Here is a 9,469-nt window from a genome sequence, read left to right as displayed (position 1 = left end):
ACAAGTGCAAAAAGTGGTTTTCAACACTAAGACAAGTGCGAAAAGTGTTTTTTCCACACTAATACAAGTGCAAAAGTGGTTTCCTGCACAAACACAAGTGCGAAAAGTGGTTTTTCAACACTAACACAAGTGCGAAAAGTGGTTTTTCAACACTAACACAAGTGCGAAAAGTGGTTTTTCAACACTAACACAAGTGCGAAAAGTGGTTTTTCCACATTAATACAAGTGCAAAAGTGGTTTCCTGCACCAACACAATTGCGAAAAGTGGTTTTTCAACACTAACATAAGTGCGAAAAGTGGTTTTTCAACACTAACACAAGTGCGAAAAGTGGTTTTCCACACTAATACAAGTGCAAAAGTGGTTTCCTGCACCAACACAAGTGCGAAAAGTGGTTTTTCAACACTAACACAAGTGCGAAAATTGGTTTTTCAACACTAACACAAGTGCGAAAAGTGGTTTTTCAACACTAACACAAGTGCGAAAAGTGGTTTTTCAACACTACCACAAGTGCAAAAAGTGGTTTTTCCACACTAATACAAGTGCAAAAGTGGTTTCCTGCACCAACACAAGTGTGACAAGTGGTTTTTCAACACTAACACAATTGCGAAAAGTGGTTTTTCAACACTAACACAAGTGCGAAAAGTGGTTTTTCAACACAAACACAAGAGCGAAAAGTTGTTTTTCAACACTAACACAAGTGTGAAAAGTGGTTTTTTCCACACGAATACAAGTGCAAAAGTGGTTTCCTGCACCAATACAAGTGCGAAAAGTGGTTTTTCAACACTAACACAAGTGCGAAAAGTGGTTTTTCCACACGAATACAAGTGCAAAAGTGGTTTCCTGCACCAACACAAGTGCGAAAAGTGGTTTCCTGCAGCAATACAAGTGCGAAAAGTGGTTTTTCAACACTAACACAAGTGCGAAAAGTGGTCTTTCCACATTAATACAAGTGCAAAAGTGGTTTCCTGCACCAACACAAGTGCGAAAAGTGGTTTTTCAACACTAACATAAGTGCGAAAAGTGGTTTTTCAACACTAACACAAGTGCGAAAAGTGGTTTTCCACACTAATACAAGTGCAAAAGTGGTTTCCTGCACCAACACAAGTGCGAAAAGTGGTTTTTCAACACTAACACAAGTGCGAAAAGTGGTTTTTCAACACTAACACTAGTGCGAAAAGTGGTTTTTCAACACTAACACAAGTGCGAAAAGTGGTTTTTCAACACTATCACAAGTGCAAAAAGTGGTTTTTCCACACTAATACAAGTGCAAAAGTGGTTTCCTGCACCAACACAAGTGCGACATGTGGTTTTTCAACACTAACACAAGTGCGAAAAGTGGTTTTTCAACACTAACACAAGTGCGAAAAGTTGTTTTTCAACACTAACACAAGTGCGAAAAGTGGTTTTTCAACACAAACACAAGTGCGAAAAGTTGTTTTTCAACACTAACACAAGTGCGAAAAGTGGTTTTTCCACACGAATACAAGTGCAATAGTGGTTTCCTGCACCAATACAAGTGCGAAAAGTGGTTTTTCAACACTAACACAAGTGCGAAAAGTGGTTTTTCCACACGAATACAAGTGCAAAAGTGGTTTCCTGCACCAATACAAGTGCGAAAAGTGGTTTTTCAACACTATCACAAGTGCAAAAAGTGTTTTTTCCACACTAATACAAGTGCAAAAGTGGTTTCCTGCACCAACACAAGTGCGAAAAGTGGTTTCTCTACACTAACACAAGTGCGAAAAGTGGTTTTTCAACACTAACACAAGTGCGAAAAGTGGTTTTTCAACACTATCACAAGTGCAAAAGTGTTTTTTCCACACTAATACAAGTGCAAAAGTGGTTTCCTGCACTAACACAAGTGCGAAAAGTGGTTTTTCAACACTAACACAAGTGCGAAAAGTGGTTTTTCAACACTAACACAAGTGCGAAAAGTGGTTTTTCAACACTAAGACAAGTGCGAAAAGTGTTTTTTTCACACTAATACAAGTGCAAAAGTGGTTTCCTGCACCAACACAAGTGCGAAAAGTGGTTTTTCAACACTAACACAAGTGCGAAAAGTGGTTTTTCAACACGAACACAAGTGCGAAAAGTGGTTTTTTCCACACTAATACAAGTGCAAAAGTGGTTTCCTGCACCAACACAAGTGTGAAAAGTGGTTTTTCAACACTAACACAAGTGCGAAAAGTGGTTTTTCAACACTAACACAAGTGCGAAAAGTGGTTTTCCACACTAACACAAGTGCAAAAGTGGTTTCCTACACCAACACAAGTGCGAAGAGTGGTTTTTCAACACTAACACAAGTGCGAAAAGTGGTTTTTCAACACTAAGACAAGTGCGAAAAGTGTTTTTTTCACACTAATACAAGTGCAAAAGTGGTTTCCTGCACCAACACAAGTGCGAAAAGTGGTTTTTCAACACTAACACAAGTGCGAAAAGTGGTTTTTCAACACGAACACAAGTGCGAAAAGTGGTTTTTTCCACACTAATACAAGTGCAAAAGTGGTTTCCTGCACCAACACAAGTGCGAAAAGTGGTTTTTCAACACTAACACAAGTGCGAAAAGTGGTTTTTCAACACTAACACAAGTGCGAAAAGTGGTTTTCCACACTAACACAAGTGCAAAAGTGGTTTCCTACACCAACACAAGTGCGAAAAGTGGTTTTTCAACACTAACACAAGTGCAAAAAGTGGTTTTCCACACTAACACAAGTGCAAAAGTGGTTTCCTGCACCAACACAAGTGCGAAAAGTGGTTTTTCAACACTAACATAAGTGCGAAAAGTGGTTTTTCAACACTAACACAAGTGCGAAAAGTAGTTTTTCAACACTAACACAAGTGCGAAAAGTGTTTTTTCCACACTAATACAAGTGCAAAAGTGGTTTCCTGCACCAACACAAGTGCGAAAAGTGGTTTTTCAACATTAACACAAGTGCAAAAAGTGGTTTTTCAACACTAACACAAGTGCAAAAAGTGGTTTTCAACACTAAGACAAGTGCGAAAAGTGTTTTTTCCACACTAATACAAGTGCAAAAGTGGTTTCCTGCACAAACACAAGTGCGAAAAGTGGTTTTTCAACACTAACATAAGTGCGAAAAGTGGTTTTTCAACACTAACACAAGTGCGAAAAGTGGTTTTCCACACTAATACAAGTGCAAAAGTGGTTTCCTGCACCAACACAAGTGCGAAAAGTGGTTTTTCAACACTAACACAAGTGCGAAAAGTGGTTTTTCAACACTAACACTAGTGCGAAAAGTGGTTTTTCAACACTAACACAAGTGCGAAAAGTGGTTTTTCAACACTATCACAAGTGCAAAAAGTGGTTTTTCCACACTAATACAAGTGCAAAAGTGGTTTCCTGCACCAACACAAGTGCGACATGTGGTTTTTCAACACTAACACAAGTGCGAAAAGTGGTTTTTCAACACTAACACAAGTGCGAAAAGTTGTTTTTCAACACTAACACAAGTGCGAAAAGTGGTTTTTCAACACAAACACAAGTGCGAAAAGTTGTTTTTCAACACTAACACAAGTGCGAAAAGTGGTTTTTCCACACGAATACAAGTGCAATAGTGGTTTCCTGCACCAATACAAGTGCGAAAAGTGGTTTTTCAACACTAACACAAGTGCGAAAAGTGGTTTTTCCACACGAATACAAGTGCAAATGTGGTTTCCTGCACCAATACAAGTGCGAAAAGTGGTTTTTCAACACTATCACAAGTGCAAAAAGTGTTTTTTCCACACTAATACAAGTGCAAAAGTGGTTTCCTGCACCAACACAAGTGCGAAAAGTGGTTTCTCTACACTAACACAAGTGCGAAAAGTGGTTTTTCAACACTAACACAAGTGCGAAAAGTGGTTTTTCAACACTATCACAAGTGCAAAAGTGTTTTTTCCACACTAATACAAGTGCAAAAGTGGTTTCCTGCACTAACACAAGTGCGAAAAGTGGTTTTTCAACACTAACACAAGTGCGAAAAGTGGTTTTTCAACACTAACACAAGTGCGAAAAGTGGTTTTTCAACACTAAGACAAGTGCGAAAAGTGTTTTTTTCACACTAATACAAGTGCAAAAGTGGTTTCCTGCACCAACACAAGTGCGAAAAGTGGTTTTTCAACACTAACACAAGTGCGAAAAGTGGTTTTTCAACACGAACACAAGTGCGAAAAGTGGTTTTTTCCACACTAATACAAGTGCAAAAGTGGTTTCCTGCACCAACACAAGTGTGAAAAGTGGTTTTTCAACACTAACACAAGTGCGAAAAGTGGTTTTTCAACACTAACACAAGTGCGAAAAGTGGTTTTCCACACTAACACAAGTGCAAAAGTGGTTTCCTACACCAACACAAGTGCGAAGAGTGGTTTTTCAACACTAACACAAGTGCGAAAAGTGGTTTTTCAACACTAAGACAAGTGCGAAAAGTGTTTTTTTCACACTAATACAAGTGCAAAAGTGGTTTCCTGCACCAACACAAGTGCGAAAAGTGGTTTTTCAACACTAACACAAGTGCGAAAAGTGGTTTTTCAACACGAACACAAGTGCGAAAAGTGGTTTTTTCCACACTAATACAAGTGCAAAAGTGGTTTCCTGCACCAACACAAGTGCGAAAAGTGGTTTTTCAACACTAACACAAGTGCGAAAAGTGGTTTTTCAACACTAACACAAGTGCGAAAAGTGGTTTTCCACACTAACACAAGTGCAAAAGTGGTTTCCTACACCAACACAAGTGCGAAAAGTGGTTTTTCAACACTAACACAAGTGCAAAAAGTGGTTTTCCACACTAACACAAGTGCAAAAGTGGTTTCCTGCACCAACACAAGTGCGAAAAGTGGTTTTTCAACACTAACATAAGTGCGAAAAGTGGTTTTTCAACACTAACACAAGTGCGAAAAGTAGTTTTTCAACACTAACACAAGTGCGAAAAGTGTTTTTTCCACACTAATACAAGTGCAAAAGTGGTTTCCTGCACCAACACAAGTGCGAAAAGTGGTTTTTCAACATTAACACAAGTGCAAAAAGTGGTTTTTCAACACTAACACAAGTGCAAAAAGTGGTTTTCAACACTAAGACAAGTGCGAAAAGTGTTTTTTCCACACTAATACAAGTGCAAAAGTGGTTTCCTGCACAAACACAAGTGCGAAAAGTGGTTTTTCAACACTAACACAAGTGCGAAAAGTGGTTTTTCAACACTAACACAAGTGCGAAAAGTGGTTTTTCAACACTAACACAAGTGCGAAAAGTGGTTTTTCCACATTAATACAAGTGCAAAAGTGGTTTCCTGCACCAACACAATTGCGAAAAGTGGTTTTTCAACACTAACATAAGTGCGAAAAGTGGTTTTTCAACACTAACACAAGTGCGAAAAGTGGTTTTCCACACTAATACAAGTGCAAAAGTGGTTTCCTGCACCAACACAAGTGCGAAAAGTGGTTTTTCAACACTAACACAAGTGCGAAAATTGGTTTTTCAACACTAACACAAGTGCGAAAAGTGGTTTTTCAACACTAACACAAGTGCGAAAAGTGGTTTTTCAACACTACCACAAGTGCAAAAAGTGGTTTTTCCACACTAATACAAGTGCAAAAGTGGTTTCCTGCACCAACACAAGTGTGACAAGTGGTTTTTCAACACTAACACAATTGCGAAAAGTGGTTTTTCAACACTAACACAAGTGCGAAAAGTGGTTTTTCAACACAAACACAAGAGCGAAAAGTTGTTTTTCAACACTAACACAAGTGTGAAAAGTGGTTTTTTCCACACGAATACAAGTGCAAAAGTGGTTTCCTGCACCAATACAAGTGCGAAAAGTGGTTTTTCAACACTAACACAAGTGCGAAAAGTGGTTTTTCCACACGAATACAAGTGCAAAAGTGGTTTCCTGCACCAACACAAGTGCGAAAAGTGGTTTCCTGCAGCAATACAAGTGCGAAAAGTGGTTTTTCAACACTAACACAAGTGCGAAAAGTGGTCTTTCCACACTAATACAAGTGCAAAAGTGGTTTCCTGCACCAATACAAGTGCGAAAAGTGGTTTTTCAACACTATCACAAGTGCAAAAAGTGTTTTTTCCACACTAATACAAGTGCAAAAGTGGTTTCCTGCACCAACACAAGTGCGAAAAGTGGTTTCTCTACACTAACACAAGTGCGAAAAGTGGTTTTTCAACACTAACACAAGTGCGAAAAGTGGTTTTTCAACACTATCACAAGTGCAAAAGTGTTTTTTCCACACTAATACAAGTGCAAAAGTGGTTTCCTGCACTAACACAAGTGCGAAAAGTGGTTTTTCAACACTAACACAAGTGCGAAAAGTGGTTTTTCAACACTAACACAAGTGCGAAAAGTGGTTTTTCAACACTAAGACAAGTGCGAAAAGTGTTTTTTCCACACTAATACAAGTGCAAAAGTGGTTTCCTGCACCAACACAAGTGCGAAAAGTGGTTTTTCAACACTAACACAAGTGCGAAAAGTGGTTTTTCAACACTAACACAAGTGCGAAAAGTGGTTTTTCAACACTAACACAAGTGTGAAAAGTGGTTTTTCCCACACTAATACAAGTGCAAAAGTGGTTTCCTGCACCAACACAAGTGCGAAAAGTGGTTTTTCAACACTAACACAAGTGCGAAAAGTGGTTTTTCAACACTAACACAAGTTCGAAAAGTGGTTTTTCAACACTAAGACAAGTGCGAAAAGTGTTTTTTCCACACTAATACAAGTGCAAAAGTGGTTTCCTGCACCAACACAAGTGCGAAAAGTGGTTTTTCAACACTAACACAAGTGCGAAAAGTGGTTTTTCAACATGAACACAAGTGCGAAAAGTGGTTTTTCAACACTAACACAAGTGCGAAAAGTGGTTTTTCCACACTAATACAAGTGCAAAAGTGGTTTCCTGCACCAACACAGTGCGAAAAGTGTTTTTTCAACACTAACACAAGTGCGAAAAGTGGTTTTTCAACACTAACACAAGTGCGAAAAGTGGTTTTCCATACTAACACAAGTGCAAAAGTGGTTTCCTGCACCAAAACAAGTGCGAAAAGTGGTTTTTCAACACTAACACAAGTGCAAAAAGTGGTTTTCCACACTAACACAAGTGCAAAAGTGGTTTCCTGCACCAACACAAGTGCGAAAAGTGGTTTTTCAACACTAACATAAGTGCGAAAAGTGGTTTTTCAACACTAACACAAGTGCGAAAAGTGGTTTTTCAACACTAACACAAGTGCGAAAAGTGGTTTTTCAACACTAACACAAGTGCGAAAAGTGGTTTTCAACACTAGGACAAGTGCGAAAAGTGTTTTTTCCACACTAATACAAGTGCAAAAGTGGTTTCCTGCACAAACACAAGTGCGAAAAGTGGTTTTTCAACACTAACACAAGTGCGAAAAGTGGTTTTTCAACACTAACACATGTGCGAAAAGTGGTTTTTCCACATTAATACAAGTGCAAAAGTGGTTTCCTGCACCAACACAAGTGCGAAAAGTGGTTTTTCAACACTAACATAAGTGCGAAAAGTGGTTTTTCAACACTAACACAAGTGCGAAAAGTGGTTTTCCACACTAATACAAGTGCAAAAGTGGTTTCCTGCAACAACACAAGTGCGAAAAGTGGTTTTTCAACACTAACACAAGTGCGAAAATTGGTTTTTCAACACTAACACAAGTGCGAAAAGTGGTTTTTCAACACTATCACAAGTGCAAAAAGTGGTTTTTCCACACTAATATAAGTGCAAAAGTGGTTTCCTGCACCAACACAAGTGCGACAAGTGGTTTTTCAACACTAACACAAGTGCGAAAAGTGGTTTTTCAACACTAACACAAGTGCGAAAAGTTGTTTTTCAACACTAACACAAGTGCGAAAAGTGGTTTTTCAACACAATCACAAGAGCGAAAAGTTGTTTTTCAACACTAACACAAGTGCGAAAAGTGGTTTTTCCACACGAATACAAGTGCAAAAGTGGTTTCCTGCACCAATACAAGTGCGAAAAGTGGTTTTTCAACACTAACACAAGTGCGGAAAGTGGTTTTTCCAGACGAATACAAGTGCAAAAGTGGTTTTCTGCACCAACACAAGTGCGAAATGTGGTTTCCTGCACCAATACAAGTGCGAAAAGTGGTTTTTCAACACTAACACAAGTGCGAAAAGTGGTTTTTCCACATTAATACAAGTGCAAAAGTGGTTTCCTGCACCAACACAAGTGCGAAAAGTGGTTTTTCAACACTAACATAAGTGCGAAAAGTGGTTTTTCAACACTAACACAAGTGCGAAAAGTGGTTTTCCCACACTAATACAAGTGCAAAAGTGGTTTTCCACACTAATACAAGTGCAAAAGTGGTTTCCTGCACCAACATAAGTGCGAAAAGTGGTTTTTCAACACTAACACAAGTGCGAAAAGTGGTTTTTCCACATTAATACAAGTGCAAAAGTGGTTTCCTGCACCAACACAAGTGCGAAAAGTGGTTTTTCAACACTAACACAAGTGCGAAAAGTGGTTTTTCAACACTAACACAACTGCGAAAAGTGGTTTTTCAACACTAACACAAGTGCAAAAAGTGGTTTTCCACACTAATACAAGTGCAAAAGTGGTTTCCTGCACCAACATAAGTGCGAAAAGTGGTTTTTCAACACTAACACAAGTGCGAAAAGTGGTTTTTCCACATTAATACAAGTGCAAAAGTGGTTTCCTGCACCAACACAAGTGCGAAAAGTGGGTTTCAACACTAACATAAGTGCGAAAAGTGGTTTTTCAACACTAACACAAGTGCGAAAAGTGGTTTTCCCACACTAATACAAGTGCAAAAGTGGTTTCCTGCACCAACACAAGTGCGAAAAGTGGTTTTTCAACACAAACACAAGAGCTAAAAGTTGTTTTTCAACACTAACACAAGTGCGAAAAGTGGTTTTTCCACACGAGTACAAGTGCAAAAGTGGTTTCCTGCACCAATACAAGTGCGAAAAGTGGTTTTTCAACACTAACACAAGTGCGAAAAGTGGTTTTTCCAGACGAATACAAGTGCAAAAGTGGTTTCCTGCACCAACACAAGTGCGAAATGTGGTTTCCTGCACCAATACAAGTGCGAAAAGTGGTTTTTCAACACTAACACAAGTGCGAAAAGTGGTTTTTCCACATTAATACAAGTGCAAAAGTGGTTTCCTGCACCAACACAAGTGCGAAAAGTGGTTTTTCAACACTAATATAAGTGCGAAAAGTGGTTTTTCAACACTAACACAAGTGCGAAAAGTGGTTTTCCACACTAATACAAGTGCAAAAGTGGTTTCCTGCACCAACACAAGTGCGAAAAGTGGTTTTTCAACACTAACACAAGTGCGAAAAGTGGTTTTTCAACACTAACACAAGTGCGAAAAGTGGTTTTTCAACACTAACACAAGTGCGAAAAGTGGTTTTTCAACACTATCACAAGTGCAAAAAGTGGTTTTTCCACACTAATACAAGTGCAAAAGTGGTTTCCTGCAC

Source organism: Myxine glutinosa, chromosome 4 (genome assembly GCF_964187855.1).
Source record: "Myxine glutinosa chromosome 4, kmMyxGlut1.1, whole genome shotgun sequence".
NCBI lineage: Eukaryota > Metazoa > Chordata > Myxini > Myxiniformes > Myxinidae > Myxine > Myxine glutinosa.
This window is presented reverse-complemented; position numbering follows the sequence as displayed.